Source organism: Typopeltis vanoorti, chromosome 4 (assembly GCF_054136105.1).
Source record: "Typopeltis vanoorti isolate ZY-2024b chromosome 4, IOZ_Tvanoo_1.0, whole genome shotgun sequence".
In the NCBI taxonomy this organism is placed as follows: Eukaryota; Metazoa; Arthropoda; class Arachnida; order Uropygi; family Thelyphonidae; genus Typopeltis; species Typopeltis vanoorti.
This window is the reverse complement of record NC_143552.1, coordinates 23,489,492-23,514,634: the sequence shown is the minus strand read 5'-3', so window position 1 is coordinate 23,514,634 and position 25,143 is coordinate 23,489,492. Positions and strand designations below refer to the sequence as shown.

The 25,143-nt window shown below is 36.4% G+C and overlaps 1 protein-coding gene across 1 annotated transcript in view; it reads left to right on the top strand.

The window, feature by feature from the left end:
- LOC150107164 (PHD finger protein 12) overlaps positions 1-25,143 on the top strand; it is a 664,368-nt gene that overhangs the window by 523,154 nt on the left and 116,071 nt on the right. The window lies entirely within an intron of this gene.

Below are 25,143 nucleotides of genomic sequence, written 5' to 3'. Positions count from 1 at the left end.
CAATAGCCAGCTATCTCTTATTGGCTACTGGTGGAGATTGAACTGCCTACTCAGTCTCCAAAAGCTATATAGGGTTTAAAGGCCTTGCCTACTCCCTATAAGGGAATTAAAGGCTTGGCTTATTATTTTATTATACATAAAATTTTCGCTAATTTGTGAAGGCTGAGATTAAATTTTGGATCAACTTACCTCAATGTGAATTAAGTACACATTCACTGTTTAGTAATCAACAGTTCGATGATTTACAAACAACACATGAGGTCTGTTCCACAAAAAATGCTCAAATGTCACTTCATAATAGAGGTTAAGCCGGATACACGAGAATGCCTCACGTCCTAACTGGCAAATGCACGTTGCATGTATAAAAGAATGTGAGTAGTGTAAGGCTCCTCCTGTAACACGACGCCCTGGGTGAGCACCCAGCTCGTTTAGCTTCTGTCAGCTCTACACCACACAGCAAAAAACTTGAAGTTTTTACTAAATGTTATTAACCCCCCAACCGACCATGACGTTCAGCTAAATCTGGATACGAAGCTCTAACACCCATTGAATAACATGGATAAGAAGTGCAATTTGGTGTCACTATTTCATCCACATCAGCTGGTAGGGAGGTTAAGTCACTGTATTTATTACAATAAATTTAGTGCATATCCACATTTAATAAATGCCAATATTAAAAACTGTTTTTATTTTATTTTTTCTACTCACTTCAGCACCCCTTGAAGAAGGTGCCCTATGTGACACATCTCCTGCTTACTTAAGCCGGCCCTGGTCTACACCCACAACACACTCAGGCAGTGCATTCCACTCACCGACCACTCTTCATGCAAAGAACCTACTCGTCTGCTCACACACTCCTTATGCAGTTTCCAGCTATGACCTCTTGTCCTACCCCCTCTCCCATTCTATGAAAAATCTCCTCCATGTCGACGTGATAATAACCCCTAACTAGCTTGTATTGTCTCAATCTTGTCCCCCCCCCCCCCCGCTTCCTCCTAGGTAACACCTCAGAAAACACTGATATTCCAGATGAGGAAATGTGTGTAGTGTTTAAAGATCAAGGAGTGACAGATACAAGGTACATCCTGATATGTATGGATGCTGGCCTGACAGAAAGATATCAGTAACATGACAGAAAGGTGATATTCCTGGTTCCAACCAGCAATATCATCCTTACTTTTGATGCACCTAAACCTCCAATGTCCATAAAAGCAGGATATCTGAACACTCCTGTTAGGCTTTGCATCCCTAATCTGCTTTATACTTTTAATGTCAAAAATAAGAGCATGCCCAAACTACATCTTGTAGCAATGCATGTACACAATATAGTAACAATTATAATAAATCTTAAAAATAAGCCTGAATAGGTCATATGGGAGGGAGACCATTCAGCTTACTCCCATTCATGCCAAAGGTCACAGGACAAAAGAAAAGAGAGATAAAAGATAAAGCTTGAACAGAACCAAGATGGAAAGAGGAAGGTGGCAGAAACTGATATGTTTATTTCCATCGTCTGATAATTGCATATCTGAACTTTATGATCTTGAGTTCTTCCTTTTGGCGTACATTAATCACCCAAGCTATCATGGTCTTTACTCTGGAAAAAACTAAAATGATTAATCTGCTAAATGAGAACCCAGTTGTTAAAATCATATTCAGAGGTTTTCAAAAAGAAAAAAACCTCTGGACCCCCACCACCACCACCACAGGAAAAAATCGGTACATCTCCACTTAATCTGAAGTCAACATAAGAACTGACCGTGACACATCAGATGATGTTTTAAAAGGAAGAGAAGGACACATATAAATATAATCCTGAGAAAGCTCTCAACTTCTCAGAAATCAGAATAAGTCTACAAAGCCAAAGGAATAGGGAAATTCTTACTCATGAATTCTGCTAAAATATCAAAGTCCTTTGCAGAAACATAAACCTGTTTCTGTCTGCAAGAGACATATTCAAAACTCAGTGAGGACTCTAAGTAAGGCATTTCACTATTATTCGTGAAGACAGAACTGGAGATTGACCTGATCATGATGGAGTTAATATCCTTGTGGGCAACAATATCCCTTTTCAGAACATAACCAACCTTTTCAAAATCCAACGTAACATAATTTCGTTATTTAAAAAAAAAAAAAATCCAACGTAACACTACTCTGGAAGCTGTAGCCATCAGACTCTATGAGATGTTTCACTTATTTACTACCAGGTTCTGAGCTAACTCAGACTGACCTTGATATTACAATCTTCTCCACCTATTCTTCGTACAGGTGATTTTAATGGACACCTACTCTATGGTATTGTGTTAACACAAATAGGCAAAGCCAGATTGTTGAGCACATGTTTCTGATAACCCCTCATCTTAATACAGTAATCTAACATTTATCCACTTCTTCTGTTATCAGAATGACAAGTTCAGATAATTGAAGTACAATTACATGGTGTTCTACCAGAAATTGATTGTGCAAAGGCCATTGTTTTTAAGGTCAGAAAATTGGTAGATTACTGTAATGGATACCATACCATCTTTCATATACCTTCCTGCACATATTTTACAATAGATCTATAGTGTTGTGTTAACACAAATGGGCAAAGCCAGTCTACTTCCTTGCCATTCTTTCAGTGTTCATGTGGATATCAAGGACAATATACGAAAGCAATCACTTTCTTGTGCTCTCCAATACATCCTTACAGAAACTTTGCTCCACAACACACAGGTGGAAAATTCATCAGGTTGACTGGAATGTCTTTTCACCTCTTGCAAAATTTCCTGAAACAATCAGCCAAAGTCCTGTTAGTCAGCCATTGATAAATGTAACAAGTTGTATTGTCCAGGTAGTGACAGCTGCATTTCGAAAAGCATCATCTTGATTTACACCCTGTCCAAAACCATGATGGAATCCTGAGTGTCAAAAAGCCAAACACACATGCATGCACATGCACACATATGTAGCATGGAGTATTTTTAGGAATAACCTTACCACATCAAATCCATAGCTTTTATTTTAAAAAATATACACAGGCTAAAGCATGTTACATTACATGGTAGAGTTAAAAACAAGGACACATTCAATTTACATAATCTGTCAGTCATACAGCCAGTCCAAAAATGATATGGAATAAAATCCAGAAAATGAAGAGTAGATATTGAACACACTGTATTCGTCTACTTTTGAGCATAATTGCACGATTGATTCAATAGTTACAAGCATAAAAAGTCATATTGTGCCAAGCCAAAGGTTATATATCAGTACTCAAGGTAATTTTTTTTATTTATTTTTTTTTATTTCGTATGGTGATTCAACTGCCGTGGGCCCCTTTTACAGGTAGGTACGTAAATTAGTAAATAACATTTTATGTACATAAAGCAACTTTTATTATTATTATTATTATTATTTCTGGGCAACTCCAAGGAGTCGACAGACTCATCGAGGGAGGCCCTAACATCATGTCAAGAACAACTATTCGACATTCACACAGTATCTATCATACCTTGCCTTGAACCCATTCACGGTCGTAGCACCCACAACAAACTCTGGAAGCTTATTCCACTCATTCACTACTCTCCAAGTAAAAAACCTAGCTCTAACACCCTTGTCAACCACGCTCTTGCCCAGCTTCCATTCATGGCCCCTAGTCCTCCCATCAACAGTCATATTTTCAAAAATATCTTCTGGATTAATCTTATAGAAACCCTTCAGTAATTTGAATGTCTCAATCATATCACCCCTCCTTTGCCTATCGACCAATTTCTGCAACCCACAAATCTTCAACCTATTCTCATAAGGTTCATTCCACAGACCTGCTATCATCTTGGTCACTCGTCTCTGGATCCTCTCCACTTCCTCCCAATCACGAAGAAACCCTGGTGTACATAACTGGGCACAGTTGTCCACATGGGGTCTTATCAAGGCTCTATACAGAGGAACAACAACTTGTTTGTCTCTACATGTTAAAGTATTTTTCAGAAGCCAAATGATTTGGTGAGCTGTTTTAGTCACTTTTGCAATGTGCCTCCTAAACTTCAATTTCCTATCCACCAACACTCCCAAATCCCTGGCCTCATCAATCTCCTGGAGTACAGTTCCACCAATGCGATATACTGCTGCTATTCTTTTCACCCCAAAGTGCATAACCTTACACTTTGCCACATTAAATTGACATCCATTTTTCCTAGCCTAGTCCTCCAACATATCCAAATCATCCTGTAAAATTTTGACATCCTGTGCACTCATAATTGCTCTACCCAACTTTGCATCATCAGCAAACAAGTGAACACTTCCTCTCAAATCGTTTCCTATATCATTGATGAACAAATTGAAAAGCAGTGGTCCAAGAACAGAGCCCTGTGGCACTCCACTAGTCACAAGCCATCTTTTAGACTCCACTCCTGAATAAACCACTCTCTGGTATCTCCCCTTCAACCACCCTCCTATCCATCTCACCAACCCTATATCTATCCCCTCCTGCTCCAGTTTACTGATTAGGGTTCTATGTGGTATCCTATCAAAAGCCTTGGCGAGGTCCAGTAGTATTACTGTAAACCCATTACCCCTATCCAGTTCAGCCGTCACTGTGTTATAAAACATGAGCAAGTTAATGAGGCATGATCTACCCTTCACAAAACCATGTTGTCCCCCATACAATATCCCATTTTCATCTATCCAATCCTGTATTATTTTCATGACTAATTTCTCTAAGACCTTGACAATGATTCCTGATATGCTAATCGGTCGGTAATTTACAACAGCAGTCTTGGAACCACCTTTATGCAGTGGAACTATTTTCTCCTCTTTCCACCCCCTCGGGACTAACCCAGACCCGAGACTCAAATTAAACAAAATGGTCAAGGGTACTGACAATTCTTTAGCTGCTTCTCGTACAACACGAGCTGGTATACCATCCAATCCTACAGATGTATTGACGTTGAGGTTATGCAATAGACTACTCACCTCCACTTCATTCACCACAATTCCCGTATAATCTACTGGTACATTCGTTTCTGCAATGGCACCACCTGGATGATATATTATTGCAAAGTGCTCACTCAGTAACTCAACTATATCAACTGATTCAGTTACCTCCCTACCATCGGCATTCTTTAAAATCATTCTGCCATATACATTTTTCCTTTTACTTGCTACATATCTAAAAAACTGTTTGGGATTCTCTTTAGCCTGCATGGCCAATGTTCTTTCATAATCCTTTTTTGCTTTTCTTACCACACTCGTTACCCTTCTGGCATGTGCTTTATACCGTTTGTGTGCCTGCTGGTCACCGTTCTCTTTAAATTCCCTCCATAGTTGTTTCTTTTTTTGCAGCTCAAGCTTAATGGTGTTATTCATCCATTTAACCCCTAGTTGATTTATTATTCGGACTCTAGGTATACAGTCAGCCATTGCTTCATGCAAACACTTCATAACTACCTCCCATGTACTATCGACTTCTAGTCCTTGCAGTTGTACATGCCATGGCTGAACCAATCAAACTCCTAAGCTTGTCATACTTTCCAGCTCGATAATTCCACATGTACCCTGTCTTAGTTGAAAATTCTACACCTTTAGCCACCTCCCAAGTCAAGACCCTATGATCATTCTCGCCGATTGGTGGCAATGTGGTCATATTTGTTACAGCCAAATCCTCAGATGTAATTACTAGGTCAAGCACTCTCTGACCCCTAGTATTTTCCATTACATGCTGTCGCAGATAGTTATCCCTTAATAACTGCATAAAATCCAATTCCTTCCTCCCGTGTGTCCTCTCCTCACTCCAATCAATGCGACCATAGTTGAAATCTCCCATAATCACCCTCCTTTCACTCATTTCTTCTATTTGCTTGTGCATACTGTCACCACCATCTTTTCCATCACCTGGTCTATTGCAGCACCCAATTGTATATTTAGTTCTGCTAGCCACAATCTCACACCAAATGGCCTCAAATGTGCTCTTTTCTCTATCCTGCAATTCAGCTTCTATTCTTCTTGCCTGCAGCTCATCAGCTATCATCAACAATACTCCTCCCCCCATTTTATTCACCCTGTCATTCCTGAACACACTATACCCCTCACATTCAATCCCACTAGCTATATCATCTACAGTCAGCCATGTTTCACTAATACCAATAACCTGTGGTCTGGAAGTGCCAACCATGGCCAAAAACTCTTCCTTCTTGTTCCTAATACTCCTAGCATTAGTGTACATGAATTTAAGACCCCCCATTAGCCCCAACCCTACCTAGATGCCTTATATTAACTATCCCACTCTGATTTGTTGTCCTTATTTGCTCGGGCATATTATATTCATTCTTACATTCAACTGCCTCCCTAAGGACTGTATATCTACCCCCCCCCTAATAAATCTAGTTTCCCTGAATTTGCACATCCACCACATTCAGCAACACTTTCTCAAGTCTTCTTACACCGTAACCATTCAAATGCAAGCCATCCATCTTATATAGATCCTTTCGCCCATCGAACTCACTACACAAATTCTTCACCACTCGTCATACATAACCCACGCATAGTCATTCACAATTATGGCCTTCCTTTTAAACATTTCACTGTCATACCGTGGCAAAAGACTAATCATTCTAACTCTCTCACTTCTTTTGCTACCGCAAACGATTCATTCAGGTCTTCTCTCATTTCCATTTTGTCTCCTTTCAAATCATTCGTACCTGCCACAACAATCATTTCTTTCACCCTTTCCTTTTGCAGGTTGGTACGATTTTGTCAAATCCTCTACTATCACACCTCGTACTAACGCGTCTCCATACATCACTCTATCCTTCATTTTGTTCATGTTTACATTCATACGTCTATTTTTCCTGTCATACTTTTTATTATTGGCTGGTTCATTCAGTTGACTTTTGCTCATACGCTCTAGCTGCTGTTTTGCCCTTTGTATCGCACCATTCAACAACGCGATCTCACTCGTTGGGTCTATCTCATCTTTTTTATTCTCAGTAAAACCACTAATACTATCATTCACACTTTCTACATTCACACTCTCACAATTCTCTGGTACACCTCGCCGTTTCTTGTCATATCCCTGTTTTCTTCATTCTGAAGTTTGACAAAAATATCACACTCACGATCCGTAATACTCTTCAATTTCTCATTCTCTCTACATTTTCTACACACATTCACTCCTTTATTATCATCTAACCGCACTCCGCAAACCATACATTTCGCAGCTAGTACACTGAATCATCTCTTTTATACTACCGTTCTTTGATAAAGATGGTGAACCATCATTACTGGCCACCATTTTCCTTCGTACTGGAGCCATACTTACTTGCAACGTATTTTATCAAATTATAAATTATAACACACTAAAAACACACAAAAAGATGCACTAAGAGATGCAAGGTAAACAAAACTACGCAATATTAAATAAATTTATCAACGATAACTGAAAATAATACTTATCTTATCCGAAGCTTTCACGAACACTACACACTACGAATCCCTCTAACGGCGACAGCCCCAATAAAATATGTTATAAAGACACACAAAATACTCTAAAAACACGAAAATCGTTTTAATATACTATAAAACCAATTTTCTAAGGAAAAACACACACAAAAAACACCAAAAATCACCAATTTTACACAAGCGCTAAATTACACCGACCACTCACCATGTAACCTCGAACCAATTGCTCAACTTTATTTTTAGAAAAATAAAGTTGAGCAATGGGGTATTTATGCATAAATAGAATTTATAATTAAACCTGTTTGTATAAATTAATTTTTTATTAAAAAATTAAAATCTTCATGCAGATTATCTGAGTCTGATAAGATCTACCTGAGTGTAATCAGCTAGATTAGTAAGACTTTCTTTCCTTCCTTGAGTGAAATGCTGGTGGAAAATGATGAGCTGCATATTGCTCTCAATAGATTGCAGAGCCTAGCAAGAACTTTTTCCCTTCTGTTTCTGTATTGACTAGACTGCCAGTATTTCATATGGCTTAATCTCATGCAATTTGTCAGTGCTTTCTATGATGACCGCCATTAGTTAATTTGATCTTATAAACTGTCTGTAATCATTATAAGTGACTGACATACAGTATGTGTGTGTGGGGGGGGGGGGGGGGGGAATATGACCAGATCTATCATCTGCAGTCTCATTGCTCTTAATTCGAGTGTGACTGGGAATCCAGCACAGCCAAACATCAAATTTAAGGGTCTTCGTTTTGTACAATAGTTTTAGAACCTTGCAAAGCACTGGATGTGGATTGTACACTGGAGAGATGGCATGTACAAAAGTTTAAATCAATACCAAAAGCCAAATCATACACTTTTGGTAGCAGTTTTCTTTTATATGCACAAGCTGAATTGCATGCAACTCTGCTGTATAATTACTTTAATTAAGTGGGATCAAATTGGATATGATAGTCAGGAAGTTAGCATATCAGATGGGAAGAAAATCATAGTACTCTGCTCTGTGCATAAGTAAGTGTATCTAAGAGGGTGGTCTGAAAAGTTCTTGGCCTAACAATGAAAAACAAATTTATAATATCAAAATTATTTTTATTTTTCAACATAATCTCCCTTAAGACTAATACATTTATTCCAGTGATGCTCCAGCGCCATTATCCCGTCCCTGTAGTGGTTCTCAGTAAGATCTGCAAAATACCCCTCTACAGCTGCATTCACCTCATGATTTGAAGAAAAAAGCTGACCAGCAAGGAAAATTGTTAGTTTTGGGAAGAGATAGAAGTCAGAGGGAGCTAAATCTGGGGAATAGGGTGGATATTCCAACAATTCATAGTGCAGATCCCTTAATTTTTCCATTGCCAAAACACCTTTGTGGGCAGGTGCATTGTCCTGATGAAAGATGATTTTTTCCTTCTGCAAACCAGGTCTTCTCTCATGAATTTTTTCATCTAGTCTGGTTAATAGATCGCTATAATATTCCCCGGTTATTGTTTTACACTTTTCAAGATAATTAATGAACAAAATGCCTCTATCATTCCAAAACACCAGTGCCGTGAACTTTCCTGCTGATGGAACCGACTTTGTCTTCTTTGGCACTGAACAACCGGCTTCTGTCCACTGTTTGTATTCTGATGTGTAATGGTGAATCCAAGTCTCATCCATAGTAATAATAAATCGACACATAAAATCAGTTTTATTCTTGTTAAAACGCTCCAAGCAATGTTCAGAGATTTTCACACTAGTGTGTTTTTGATCTGCTGTAAGCAAGCGCAGCACCCATCTTGTGCAAAGCTTTTTCATTTGCAATTCTTCATCCAAAATATATCATACATGTTCTTTTGAAATGCCTATAGTCTCAGCAATTTCACTCACAATTTCACTCTTTGACTTCCTGATCATCCAATACCATGTCTTGCACTTGATCAATGATTTCTGGTGGTGTTACACTTTTTAAACGTCCTTCACATGGATCATCTTCAAGGCTGGTATGGCCACATTTAAACTTGGCTGCCCATTTCTTAATTGTTGAAAACGAAGGAGAAGAGTGCACATAAACTTTTATAAATTTTGAATGAATTTCTTTTGGCGTTAAACCTTCTTTTACAAAGAATTTTATAACTGCATTATACTCAATTTTATCCATTTCAAGGGATACAAACAACACTTTTGTTTCAGACAGCTGTATAAAACAAACTACTTGATAGAATGACTTGCAATTTCACATGGAATGTTATGGCAAATGTACCAACTTAGAAAAAAAAAAAACTTGCTGATAGTGTTGCCATCTATGGTTGAAACCGAGAACTTTTCAGACCACCCTCGTAGATAGATGATGGAGTAAAAACTTGTCATGAATGAATTCTGTTATGTTTGGTGCAAGTAATGTTGTCAACATTCATGGCTTGTAATTTTTTAATTCCTGTATCAAAGGAACGTGTGGCAGTCTGATATTTGTAATATTGAGCCTAACATAGAGAAAAGACACTAATTCGTGTTGAATGTTCTGGAAAATACTTTATTTTTAGGGCATAGTTACGAGACAACTGTTTCTGTCTTAAGTGACTATAATAAATTTAGTTTAATCCTTTATTCAAACAAAGTTTGCGCCTTAAGTATCTTCAGGACTGAGGCAACTCGTGATAAAGGTGGACCAAGCTCTCATCACTCCTTGTCTCAGTATCTCCTATAATGCAAAGCACATCTCCTTGCGGACATGTATAAGGTTATGCATTAAGGGAAGGGCCACTATCCAGACCGGTTTTAACCTTTATTGAGGTCTCATCAGTGGGAGCCAGACCTAGAAGTGGTGATACTAAAGCCAAAGCAATGGAGAGGTCATATTTACCTATACAAGTTGCCAAAAGGTGTACCACCTTATTATTAAATTACTCTGGATTTAGAGAAAGATGTTGGAAGTTTATTTTTCACTTGTTTATACAAGGAGTGACGAGAGCTTGGTCCACCTTTACCATGAGTTGCTTCAGTCCTGAAGATACTTCAGGTGCAAACTTTGTTTCCTTACACCTGGATAAAGGATTAAACTAAATTTATTATAGTCTAACCAAGTGAAAAATAAACTTCCAACATCTTAAGTGACATCAGGTTCGTTTGCTTTGACATAAAGGCTCTGAATAGGCAATATGTGAAAAGCATTGGTTACTGTCTGCAAGATAGCGTAGCCTGCAATGATTGGATCCCATAATCCAGGTTTGACCATACAAGTGCATGATAACGGTGAAGCAACCAAGATCAATCCCACCCTATTCACTACAGCAGCGCTTCCCAAACTGTGGGCCGCGGCCCCCTTGGGGGTCATAGGTTTTGTTGGGGGGGGGCTGTGAAATAATGAAAACAAATTTAAAATGTTTTAAGACTAAGTAGATTTTTTTTATTTTAAAAGAAACGTATTTAACTTTTATTATTTATTATTTCTTTTTTGTTATTTTTTTATATTTTAATGGAAAAATTCACACATTGGTGTTGGTTCACAAACTTTGCTTCCTGCGTATTTCGGTGCTTAATGAATATTAGTAAATATTGCTTATTCATATGTTTCATTTCAAAGCAGTGGTTAATTGTATTTACTTCGAATGCTCTCCAAGGAAGCTCCAAATCTTCCTGTCCCTTTCATCATGCGTTCGTATTCAGGCACTGTTGATATTGACTTTATATACATATCAAAACTCGTTTTATATTATCACTGTCATCCAAGCTAGTTTTCTGTTACCAATAAAAGTTTCGCATATACTTCACACATGAAAAAAAGCTTAAACAAGTTCATGTGGGGAGATAGTAACTCGCTTGCAGTGGTAAACAACACGCCCTCCTTAACAGCCACTATACTCCAGAGGCAATAAAAACAAGTACTTTTATTATGCCATTGAATAAGGTATGAGGAGTCTGTGTAATATATTTCTCAACAAATAGTGCAATTAGAGACAACTGGGATAAAAACACAGTAATTAATGAATCATATGTCCCCGCATACAGAAACTATGCTGTATAGACTGAAACATAACCATATGTTGCATGGGCAAACAGTATCTAACTAAAAACTACTGTTATTAATTAGAAGTGTGCGAGTTCGATTTCCCAAGGCAGCAATAAAATTCAACTGAACTTGTTAAAATTCATAAAAGTGTTAAAACTAAGTAATACATATATATAATGAATGTTATGGCAGTTTCACATATGGAATTCGGTTGAAGAGAGTTAGCATTTCAACTCAATTGTCAGCTATGCTTTTATCTTTCGGTTGTGCGATCTTTTGTTAATACCGCACCAATCATATGCACGTTTTAATAAACCTGCCTTTGCTGTCTGTTTCGCGTTAGGCTTAATTACTATAAAGGGAGAAAAGTCACAAAAGAGAAAAATGTTCCTGGTCCGGGGATTTCCTTATTCAGGTAATATTCACTAATTTCATGTTATCAGTCTGTGGTGTGCCAGTATCGGTAAGTGGTGATATTATTTGATCTATTCTACGTTAAAAAATTTAACCCTGAGATGGATAAGTGGCTGATAAAAAATTAAAAAAAATTCCCGCAAACAATCAGAAGAAGCAGAAACAGACTCAGAAAAAAAGGACAGTATTTCATATTTTACCAGAACAGCCCGCATCGTCTTCAAAACCAAACGTTAAGAGGCAAAAAGTGTAATATATGCATTTGATTTTTGCAATATTCGCTGTGTATGTTTTGCATTGAATATAAATACAATAAATATTATAATAATTTATCTCTCTATTACGATATTTTTTCGAGGGGGGGCTGTGAAATATTTTAATTTTTGCAAAGGGGGCCCTGACATCCAGAAGTTTGGGAAGCACTGCACTACAGGATAGACTTTTCCCTTACTTGACAGATTTGCGCAAGGAATGTAAGATTTCTATCGACAGCTAGTTGTAAGAACTTGGGCTTCTGCTCTACTGGAATAATACTTTGTTCAATACTTAACTCAGTCTCTTGATGAAAATTGCATTTTTGGCAGAAGTCTACACAGACTCTCTTTTTTTTTCTTTCTTTCTTTTTTTTTTTTTGATGAAATTTTGCCTCAGGTCCCATGCTAAGGTCCAATGAAGACACACAGTCAGTTGCTTCTTGAAGTTGTCTTTCAGTTACCTTCATGTTAAGAGTGTAAATTCATCAAAATATAGAGCATTGCCTACTGTGGGAGGAAGCAGTTCAGTGACTCAGTTAACTATGACAGCAAAGAGTGTCATTGGGAGCACCCACTTATTGATGATATGGCTGAGATAATGTGCTTCCCACTTGGAAGATGCAACTGGACAGAAAATGTTTTTAATAAAAATGGAAAGGTGCTGTCTGACACCTAGGTTACAGAGGTCTCTTAAAATCTTATATCTCCAAGTTGTGTCAAGCTTTTTCCATGTTAAAACATTGAAATCAGATGCTCTCATTTCAGGAATATGTCTCTTATATACATGTTTCTAAACAGACCAAATGGTCCAGTATGCCTGTGAAATTCACATTGTGTGTTGAAGAGAAGAACATTGCTTTCCAAATAACAAAGAAGTCAGACATTTGCCATTTTCTCCATTATCTTACAAAGACAACTGGTCAGGGCAATAAGTGAATAATTGTTTGCATGTACTGCGTCCTTTTCTGGTTTGGGGATCAGAAATCCCATTGACTTATGTCAAGAATCTGTAAATTCTTCCTCTGTAAGCATTCTGTTATATGATAACAGAATGAGATCCAGAGAATGTGATGGAAGATGTTTTATCATCTCATAATGGATGCCATGCACTGTCATGAGAGAGTAAAAGAGCTCCTTTTAGTTTCTTCATAATGATTGGCTAATTGTACAGAACTAGCCAATTTGTAAAAATGTTTAGCCATTGGAAGTTTTTCCACTTGGTTATACTATAAATTAAAAGATACCAAGAAATTATATTCTTGATTTAATCCTTTGTCCTTTGTAAAAAGTTATTCGCCGATCTACTCTCTTATATAGATCATGTTCCCCCAACCTGATATCTGATTACGCACAAATAAACAACTAAAAAAAAAAAAATACACAACTTAAAACTTTATTTGTGTATTTAAAAATTTATTTATCACTTTTAATTATTTTAATACAACAAAAAAGAGTGCAAGCAAACAAAGTTTGCACCTGAAATTATGAGTTCACATCACTGGCTTTAGTATCCCATAATGCAAAGCACATATCCTTACAGACATGCATCATGCTATGCATTATGGCAGTGGTGTTCATCCTTTTTTACTACGCGAGCTACTTTTCTATAAAAAGTTATTCAGCGATCTACTCTCTTATATAGATCACGTTCCCCCAACCTGATATCTGATTACGCATAAATAAACAACTAAAAACTTTATTTGTGTATTTAAAAATTTATTTATCACTTTTAATTATTTTAATACAACAAAAAAAAAATATATTGGAATAAAATATATCTTCTCTATTTTGGAAAACCAAAGTTAGAAAAAACAACAGATTGATTACAAACTCACAAGTTACAGGAAATGCTGGTTGATTAAAAAAAAAAAAAAAAGTTAATGTGAAATTTTGCATTGTTTGGACCTCGCAATATTTTCATAGTCAAGTTGATATGAAGAAGTGGCCAATCACAGACAATCATCCAAATGATCATTTGTAATTTGGTTTCTTAATTAAATTTTTATGACGGTCATATTTGAAAAAACGGATTCCGACAAGTATGTCGATCCGAAACACAACAGAATTTTTCACGCAATATCAGTTAATACTGGGAATTTTTGATGTGCATACTTCCAAATGACTTCAGTGTTTATTGATTTTAAATGTAAACTATTCTGAATGTTCTTTCTCTCTCTCAGAATCTCTCTTGTTTATCTTATTACGTGCTATGTTTATCTACCTTTTGCATTACGAGTCTTATGCCTAAGATATTAGAAAATTTATTTAAACTGAGACTGCACCACTAATATCTTTGATTAGCAAAAAGAATTCAAATATACGACTGGTAGATTTCTCTCTCTTTCTCTAACACAAATTCCTACATTAAAACTTTCAAAAACAGCCGTGGTCTATTCTTTTTCTTAATTTCACGCTTTGTCCAACTCACTTAGATTCCCACTCCACAAGTCCGATTTATTTTAGAAACAGTGCAGTTGTAAATAAACAAACAGGCAGCACTCTTTTAACAAGAAAGTCAAATGACAATTATTTACATTACTATGAAATATACACAATTTTAACGTTAGGGAGATTGTTTTCTCTATCCATCTATAAAAACTCTTTAGCAAAAATTAGAACCTTCTTTCTTCAACATTAAATACTTTAACACATAAGGTTACCCACTCTCAGTTTACAAATTTTTACTTATTAATCTCTAAGTTTACTCGTAAAGAGGTTACCTAAATCTGTGTTAAGTTATCTTTACACATTTGATATCAACCTGTAACATGCCAATTGATTCTCTTATGAACATTTCTTAAACTATTAAACATATATCTTAAAAGTCTTTCTTATATCAACTATGACAGGAATTATATAAAAGTTTTAAACTTACAAAGGCTCTGTATCTCACATTCAGTCAAAAGTCTTTCACTAAAAGTTCTATGGCAATTCTTTAGTCTCAGATCTTCTTCAGGAAATTTTGGCTCGGCTGCATCTCATCGGGAATGTAGAGAGTAAAAGGTTACTCTCCCTCACCAAAAAGAAAAACTTACGAGCGAAGGTGCTTCGGGAAATTTGCCTTGCCTTTTCTCCTCTGCTTGGGCTCGCCGAAGATGCTTGGACCACTGCCTTCTTTTTCTGCCGTTTCAACAGCTTGAACTGCCGCCAACTGTTAACTGGATTCCTCTCTGGCCTGGAAACTTTTCTCTGGCAATTGGAACTCTTCCTTTCAGCAATTTGAAACCTTGTCTGCAGCCTAGAAGTAGTCTCTCTGTCTAGCGAACGTTTCGAACTTAGAAGCTCCTTTCTGGAAGCTGGAAACTCCTCTCTCAAGCAACGTGGATCCAGGCAGTCTCTCTGATGGTGACTCTGGACTGGGTGGCCTCCTCTCTGACAGCAATTCTGGAACCGGGAACCCTTCTGCTTGCTTCAATCCCTTTTTATTAGGCCTCCGCTGAGATCTCGCATGAAGTTTGGCAACCCCCAAAGAATCGGTATGAGTCTTTCATCTTAAGTTTCAAGTTCGTCATGCCTTTGTTTCTCCTCTGCTTTCTTTTAATTGTAAGTTGCCGGCCATCGGAAAGTTGTTTGAACTCTTTCTGACTGACTTCGGAGATGTTTACACTTAGAGCCTGCAAGCCTTTCTCATACATACAAATTTCAATAACAGTCTTTCTAATTCTGCCATGTACAGCTTCGGCGACAAAAACATTGCCTTTGTTTTTAACACTCTAACATATTCTTATTAAAGCAGTATATACAGTTAGCTTCAAAAGAGTTATTTACAAAAACATCTAATACAAACTATACCGAGACAAACAAAGTTTATTTTTTTACAATATTCACTTGGGACTTAACCAAAATAAAAAATCGATGTAATGTGCTTTGGAATATTTAATATTTAAGCTACAATCGAGTTTTTACACTTTGCTTATAATCATATTCACTCGGCTCACTGTTTGACTTCCACTGATCCAAATTAATTCATTTACCTGGACTTATAAGAAAATTACTGATTTGACAATTTTAACGAAAAATAAATAAACAATAGCAATACACTTAAAGCAAATTAAAAATAATACAAAATTATGATAAATAAAATATTATGTTTTCAGTTTTAATTAAATTTGTAAGTAAGGAGGAATACACAAGAGATCGACCAAAAATTGCTCCGCGATCGACGGGTTGAACACCCCTGCATTATGGGAAGGGTCACTACCCAGACCAGTTTCGACCTTTATTGAGGTCTCAGCAATGGGAGCCAGACTCAGGGGTGATACCAAGGTTGAAGTAATGCAGAAGTCATATTTTTATATGTCAGAAGTGATGTGAAGTCATTAGCTTCTATATACAAGTTGCCCAGTCCTGAAAATACTTCAGGTGAAAACTTTGTTTGCTTACACTTGGATAAAGGATTAAACTAGGAATATAATTTCTTGGTATCTTTAATTTATAGTATAACTAAGTGGAATAACTTTCAACAACTATCTCTAATCCAGAGTTTTTTAATAATAAGGTGTGATGCCTTTTGGCTACTCATATATGGAAATATGACTTCGGCATTACTTCAACCTTGGTATCGCCTTTGGGTCTGGCTCCGATTGATGAGACTTCAATAAAGGCCGAAACCGGTCTGGGTAGTGACCCTTTCCATAATGCATAGCATGATACATGCCTGTAAGGATATGTGCTTTGCATTATGAGATACTAAGGCAAGTGATGTGAAGTGTTTAGCTTCTATATACGAGTTGCCTAGTCCTGAAAATACTTCATGCGCAAACTTCGTTTGCTTACGCTTGGATAAAGGATTAAACCAAGAATATAATTTCTTGGTATCTTTAATTTAAAGGTTAGCCATTGTTTCTCATGTTCTTCATACAATATTAAAAAATTCAAGAGGATATGAAATTGCTGAGATTCTGGCAGAATTTTCTTCCACATTGTCTACAGTAGCTTTCAGTTCAACAACAACACATCCATTATGTTCCATAGTAGACAAATAGTGTGTTCTATATCCAACTATTGTTTTCTGGATTTTATCCCATAAAATTTTTGCACTGGTAGTTTGATTAATAGCTGATATGCTTAAAAGCTATCAGATTCAACGTGGTAGAATATCTATAAAATATGCCCATTTTCTACCCTTATCTTTTTTGGCTGCTTGGCATTCAGGATACCACCAAGGCTTTGATAGAGTGAAAATCAAGATGAGGGTTTGGGAATTAGAATTGCTTCCTGGACAATACAGTCTGTTGTGTATGTCACTGCTTTATTGATAATTGTTCGACTGACAGCTTCAGCACTAAATTTTGAGAATAGAAAAAAGTATTCCAGTCAGCCTGATCCATTTTCCACATGAGCATTCATGTTGGAGAACATATTTTCTGTGAGGACAGTGCAAATAACAGGAAAATTATCACTTCCATATATGTTCTCTTCAACATTCCAAATGAACTGTAGAAGAATGGAGGGGAGCAGACTGCAAGATTCACTGAAGAATATGAGTGAGTAGGCTCATATGGAAGAAGATTTGAGTCTGTTGTTAAGAAGGGAGAGATCATTATTGCCAAGTGTCCACCCAATGATACGGCCTCATCCATTCATGTGGGCATTATCCACAGTGTTGTGTCCCATATTCATCTGAAGTCTTTGACCATTGACCATTATCTCACAGGTGTCCAGCAATGTCAGCTTTATGTGGAGGCTCGTTGATTTCATTTTCCATATCTTGTCCATTACCTGTAGGTTTACTTTAGCTTTTGTTATCCAAGATCTTATCTCTTTTTTTTACAGTCTAAATCATGCATCATGTTGCTACCTAGATATGTGAAGTTCCTAACCTCTTCCAGCCATAGACCTTTTTTTACTTTTTCATCCTCTTCTCTCTCTGAATATCATTGTTTTTGTTTTATCGATGTCCATTATCTGCCTGTATCTCTTTCCGTCAGTTAGCTTCAACACTGTGCTTTCTAGTTCTTCATCTTCTTCAATAATGACTATATGTGGCATCAGCAAATCACAAGTAGTTTATTTATGTACCTTGAATTGAAATTCCCCTTATATTATCCTTCACGATATCCATTGTTCTTTCCAAAAGCATGATAAAAAGGTGCTTGAGGATATCGGGTTCCTCTTGTGTCTCTTGTTGTCAGGAGCCATCTTCCTATTTCTCTACTGTTTCTCACAGCACCCTCTGCATTGTCCTTGATGTTCTTCAAGAATATCAGGTTCCTATCTACTCCATAAGATTTGGATGCAGCCTATGCCACTTTCTGATCTGTACTGGCAATTGCTTTCTGAAAGTCAACAAAACATCTGTAAATATTTTTATCTTTATGTGGAACTTTTTCCACAATCAGTCTTAACATTAATGTATGGTGCACAGTACTTCTGTCTCTTCTAAATCTTGCTTGCTCATCTTACAGATTTTCTTCCATTAACTTCCTTATTCTTTCCATTAATATCATCATAAGTATGTTTCCCACATGACTCGAGCTATTATTCTGTAATTTATGCAGTCCATTTTCCTTTATTTTTTGTGAGGGTATTTGGATAGATTTTGACCATTCTTTTGGTGTTTTGACTTCCTCCCATGCCACTTTACACAACTGGTACAGTTCGTCTGTCATCCCCTTGCCACCATGCTTCAACTTATCTCCAGTGAGCCCATCATGCCCAGGAGTTTTATGGTTTTTCAGATGCTTTTGAGCCCATCATGCCCAGGAGTTTTATGGTTTTTCAGATGCTTTACTGCCTTTACAACTTCATTCCTCAGAATATCTATTTCTTCGTTTGTGCTTGGCAGTGATATTTCCGTTAAATCATCAATTAACTTCTTTTAAACTTCAACATCTCCCTGTGTCTTATATAACATTAAGCTGTATCTTGTCCATTCTATCCTATTTCTTTGTGTTCATCAGTATTTTACTATCATTATCATCAATTTCCTGATATGTACTCCCAAGGGGGGGGGGGGGGGGGTTCAGGTTATTATGACAGCACTATATTATTAACTTTACATTATTATTAATCTCTTATCAACGAATTTCCTCCAAATTGGTCTATTACTTGTTAGCACTCCAATATTGTCATATCTAACATTTTGTGCTTCTAAGACACTTCTGACTAAATCAATCCACCTAGACCTTGGTCTTCCTCTGAGTCTCTTTCCTGCCATCTTGACATCAAACACCTATTTTGCTAACTTTCCTCACCCATTCTATTAAACTAGTCATACCACCTTAGATTAGCTCTGCTGACATATACTTGAATGTTAATAATGTCAAGTTCCTTTTTGATATCTTCATTTTTAATATGACTGCACTATTGATACCATCAGTTCACTCCCCCTAATTTTTCTCAGAACCCTCATATATGTGGTCTCTAGTCTTTGATCAAGTGCTTTATTTCTAACCCAACTCTCAGATCCATATTTTAAAACTGGTTTGAGCACTGTGTTGTATACTGCTAGTTTGGTGTTTAGCTAATTTCCCTCTTATTTCATATAAATTTATTCACTGGTTAAGCACCATACCAGCTTTACTTATTCTGTTTTCTCTTTCCAGATTTAACCTGCATCTTCACTAAAAACTGTGCCTGAATAGCTGAAATATTTTACACTTGTTCTATAGGATATCCATTGAGAATGCAGCCTGAGTTTTCTGTGTTCCTGTCAATTTTCATAGTTTTGGGCTTTTCATTGTTGATTTTTATGCCATATTCATTATAGCTGTTCTTCAATTTAGTTAGATAATCCTGCAAGCTAGCATTGGATGTGTTTTGGAGTACATCATCATCTATGCAAAGCATAGAGCTAGGTTTGATATCTCTAGTTCTAATATCAGGTTTAATACCAGTTTCTTTCATAATGTGATCCATATAGATTATGAATAAGAGTGGAGACAATGTGCATCTCTGTCTTATTCCTGATTTTACATCAAACCATCTTCCTGGATTTCTTTCAATCCTAACTGCTGACTGACAACTTAAATGTAGACTATGTATTGCTCTGTATAATGTTCCATTCACTGAATACAATTGAAGTGATTTGAAAAGTTTTCTCTAGGCACCTTGTCATATGCCTTTTCTAGATCTACAAAACTTAAGTTTCATTGTTTCAAGACAACTATTTGGCTTGAAGTGAAAATCTGATCTTGACAAACTCTATTGACCTTAACCCAGCTTGTTCTCCAAGTTTCCCTTCCACAGTCTTTCTCGATCTCTTTTCAAGTATATTTGCATAAATCTTACCTGGAACACTTAATAGAGAAATTCTATGTAATTCTCACATTCGGCTTTATTCCCCATTTTTATAGATGGATACTATGAGAGCTCTAATCATGGAATTCGACCTTCTGACCAGACTTTCTGAATTATGCAATGTTGCCACTGCAAAATTTCTATACTTCCATACTTAATCATTTCTGGTTGAATACAATGTACTCCAGCTGCCTTTCCACATTTCAAGTTTTTAATACCTCAAATATTGATATATACTCCTCTTTGTATTTCTCTTGAAAATTTTCTAGTATGGTTCTGTCACTGCTTGGTTTATTTCACAGTCTTTCAAAGTAATTACTCCAGACATCTAGGATATACTTATCTTCAGTTTTTGTGTCATCTTTATCAACTTTGGTTCCTTTTAACCGCACTCTTTCCTTCATTTCTAAGCTACTTCAATAGCCTCTAGAACATTTTGCAACCGTCCTGATATTTATTTTCTATACCAGATCTTACCAAAGTCTTCCCACAACCTTTATTTAGTTACTTTTACACATAGCTTAGCTCTTTTACATTTTTCTCTGTATTCTTTTAAGGCATCAGCAGATGTCTTAAAAGAATACAACTTTTTTTTGCTAGGACCTTTTGGTATGATTTCTTCTTTTTCAGGACTACTTCTTAACTTCTTGTGTCCACCATAGCTTTATTATTTTCCTTCCCTTGCAGACAACTTCACTACATACCTCCCTTGCTGGATCAGTCAGTGTCTTCTTTAGAGTTTGCCATTTAAACTTGCAAGATTTGGTTCTCTTTTTCTTCATTGATCTTTGTATCGTTGAGTCTACAGTTTGCGTGTGAAATCTGCTTAAATTTAATTCTCTTTAAAACTTTCGTACATACTGTTCTTTTCAATGTGATATCCATTTTTATCCTGATAAGTACTAAGTAATAGTTACTCAATTTCAAATCCTCTACATCTTTTATCCTGAACCAGCATGATGATATGAATATCAGCAATGACGTAGTTAATGAAGCTTTTCATATTTCTTCTCTCCATGTGAACTTGTGCACATCTTTATGTTGGAACATGTTGTTAGTAATTCCTAGTCAATGTCCTGAGCAGAAGTACAGTAATAATTTAGTTTAATCCTTTATCCAAGTGTAAGCAAACAAAGTTTGTGCCTGAAGTATCTTCAGGACTGAGGCAACTCATAGTAAAGGTGGACCAAGCTCTCATCACTCTTTGTCTCAGTATCTCCCATAATGCAAAGCACATCTTCTTGCAGACATGTATAATGCTATGCATTAAGGGAAGGGCCACTACCCAGACCAGTTTCGACCTTTATTGAGGTCTCATCAGTTGGAGCCAGACCTAGAAGTGGTGATACTAAGGCAGAAGCAATGGAGAGGTCATATTTACCTATATGAGTTGCCAAAAGGTGTACCACCTTATTATTAAATTACTCTGGATTTAGAGAAAGACGTTGGAAGTTTATTTTCCACTTGGTTAAACTATAATAAATTTAGTTTAATCCTTTATCCAAGTGTAAGCAAACAAAATTTGTACCTGAAGTATCTTCAGGACAGAGGCAACTCATAGTAAAGGCAGACCAAGCTCTCATCACTCCTTGTCTCAGTATCTCCCATAGACAAGGAGTGATGAGAGCTTGGTCCACCTTTACTATGAGTTGCCTCTGTCCTGAAGATACTTCAGGTGCAAATTTTGTTTGCTTACACTTGGATAAAGGATTAAACTAAATTTATTATAGTCTAACCAAGTGGAAAATAAACTTCCAAGAAGTATAGTAAATTTATCATTATTATTCATTTTGTTCTTTTGTCCAACTTTTTCCAGAATTTTTCTATATGCCTGGTGGGATTCATTTTCTACTCTGCATGTTCTAGTGACTCAAAAAATTCCTCCACTTCTTCCTTAGAAGACCCTTCTGTGGGGACCATAGGCACAAATAAGTTTCATTGTCTGTTTCCCCATTTTGAAGTTTGTCTGCATAACTCTGTATGAAACTGCTTTCAATGAAGAAGTTTATCTTCGTGTTTGGTGTTGAATGCTGTCATTACTCCTTCCTTTTCTTGATGATTATTGCCTGAAAATAGCATCTTATACTCATTATTTATTAAGTCTCACTTGTTTTTTTTTCTTTGTCTCAGTAATGCCAATTATGTTCACATGGTACTTTTCCACTTCTTCTGTAAGTTTGATTTCCGTCTCATGAATACTCCTTATATTGATGATTCCTTTTTTTTCAGTTCTTCTTGTGATGTGTTTAATCTTCTCCTTCTAGATGTTGAGTTGGAGCTTGTTACAGTAGCTGCCTTTTCACTATTTGCCCTGGTTCCCTGACAAAAACAGCTTTTACCATTTTCATTATTTATTATTACCTGCTTTGGACTCCATTTCTTGTTTATGTTTCTGATCATCATATATATTTATCTTGTTGTATATTCACCATAGTACACTGTTCCCACAGCCATTTTGATTTGTTTCTCCTGAAGCTTCTTCACTCCATTGCATTTTGCTCTATACTGTTCTTCCATTTCCACAGAGATCTCTCTCTCTCATAATCTTTAATGGCCTTTTTTCTTGAATTATATTTAATATCTCCCATGAAATAATCCTCCTCTTTGGCTTTTCTGTCTTTGGAGCTTTTTTGTTCCACTGCTTTCTTTGTTGTTTTTATCCCCCAGTTCCTTTTCCATAATAGATTTCATTTCATCCTTGAGAACTTTCCCTGTAATTTTCTCGCTCAGTGTCCTCATATATCACTGACTCTGATACTGTGCATTAACTTGTTGATTGAGTTTCAACTTAATATTGGCAATCAGTTAGCTATGTTGGCCTGGTTGGCCGAGTGGTTAGCTTGTCTGCTCTCCAGCCAAGAGGCCGTGGGTTCGAATCCTGCCATGGGCATCGATGTTTGTGATTGTCCTACAAACTTTGTGTGGAAAGGGAATCTGTGACCCTACCACTTATTCTAGCAGAAGACATTGCTGAAACCATGTAAGGTATGGCAGTGACCATACGGCATCTACGGACATCAAATGTGAATTTATAAAAGTTAGCTATGATCTGATTCCATGTCTGCTCCTTGAAATATTTGACACTGCTCAACTGATGTGGCCTATCTCTTGCTTATGAGTATCATGTCTAGTATGTTTTTATTTTTTCATCTGGTGATCACTGTCCACTTCACTCCAGGTTTGGGTGAAAAAACATTTATTATTTATATTCATTTATTTATATAGACTGAAACAGTGATAAATTTTCTAAAGATTCTTGCATTGAATTCAGAATATCTTTGTTTTGATAAGGATGAAATTTTGTGTGTATAAAAGAATGAAGTGTCCATTAAATTTAATATAATATTTGGATACTATTGAAATAACATGAATATGAAGCTTTTATTTTTGGAATTGTGTGTAGCAAATTACGATGTCATGCTTCATGGCAAATTCAAGCATTCTTTCTCCTCTATCATTGTTTTCTCCATATCCATATTTTCCCATTACACTTTCTCATCCTTCATTCCAATCTCTTCCAATAATTAGTATATCTTTCTTTGGTACTGATTTCAAGGTTATTTCCAAGTTGATATAAATAACTGTATTTCTTCTTCAGTATTTTCTAAGTGAGTGAACATGCCTGAGCTGCTGTGATGTTTAAGTGTCTTGCTGCAAATCTTGCTATTATTATTCTCTCATTAACTTGTTTGTTTTCTAATAATGCTTCTCTTCTTCTTTTACTGGGAAGAAATCTGGGAAATAGATGCTGCTGATGCCTGTTGGTCCATGGGGAGGTATTTCATTTTGCTCCTACCACTCATATCTAAGAGGCATTTCCTTATCTGCCACCAGGGGACGTGCCCTCAAGGGGTTTCATGCTCCCCCCCAAGGGAAGCCTGAAAGTTTATGGTCTATGCCAGGGTTTCCCAATCTTTTTGTTTCCTAAAGCACATTCTAAAATACCGTTGATGGGCACCATCTATTTTTTTAAGTAAATTTTTTTAATTCTTTTGTTAAATGAATACATACAAAGTTTACATTATAATAAAATGTTTTATTACTTAAAAGTTTACATTATATAAAAATTTAAATATATATATGTAAGTTAGTGTGATCTTTGGCATTGCATTTCATTGGCCAGTGCTTCATAATTAGGAGAATATGATGATATTCCAGTTCTTAAACTGGAATGAACAACTTTGAATGCCCATCTACTTTACATTGTATGCATTTAATACTTGTCATGTGTCATTAACGCATACATCATATAGCATGCCATGAATTGTTGAGTGATTATTTCAAACTATACGGCACACGGTTGAACAGTGGCGGACACACACAAATTGTTCGACGGGCGCCATGGTTCCCACAGGCATAGGGTTGGGAACCCCTGGTCTATGCTTTAAGGTATAGTTTATTTGCTACCAAACCAGCCTTGACATATTTACACATCAATAATTACGTGGATATGAAGTGTCCATTAAATTTAATATAATATTTGGATACTATTGAAATAACATGAATATGAAACTTATATTTTTGCTATATTTTATCCATATAGTTGTGTGGATGGTTTTGAACAAAAATCAGAATTATAGATAGGTAAAGCCTATCTATAATTCTGATTTTTGGAGCTCAAAAATATTATCTTAAAGTATGCTGCTTCATGAGAAATAGATTTTTTTTTTTTTTTTGTTTGTTTGTTTTATGTTGAGCCCATACACAAGAGGTTGGTTGATCAACCTGTGGTACATTACTACTGTATATGGGTAGAATATAGAAGCAGATTTCTTCTAGAAATAGATCTACTTCAGAGAGTAAA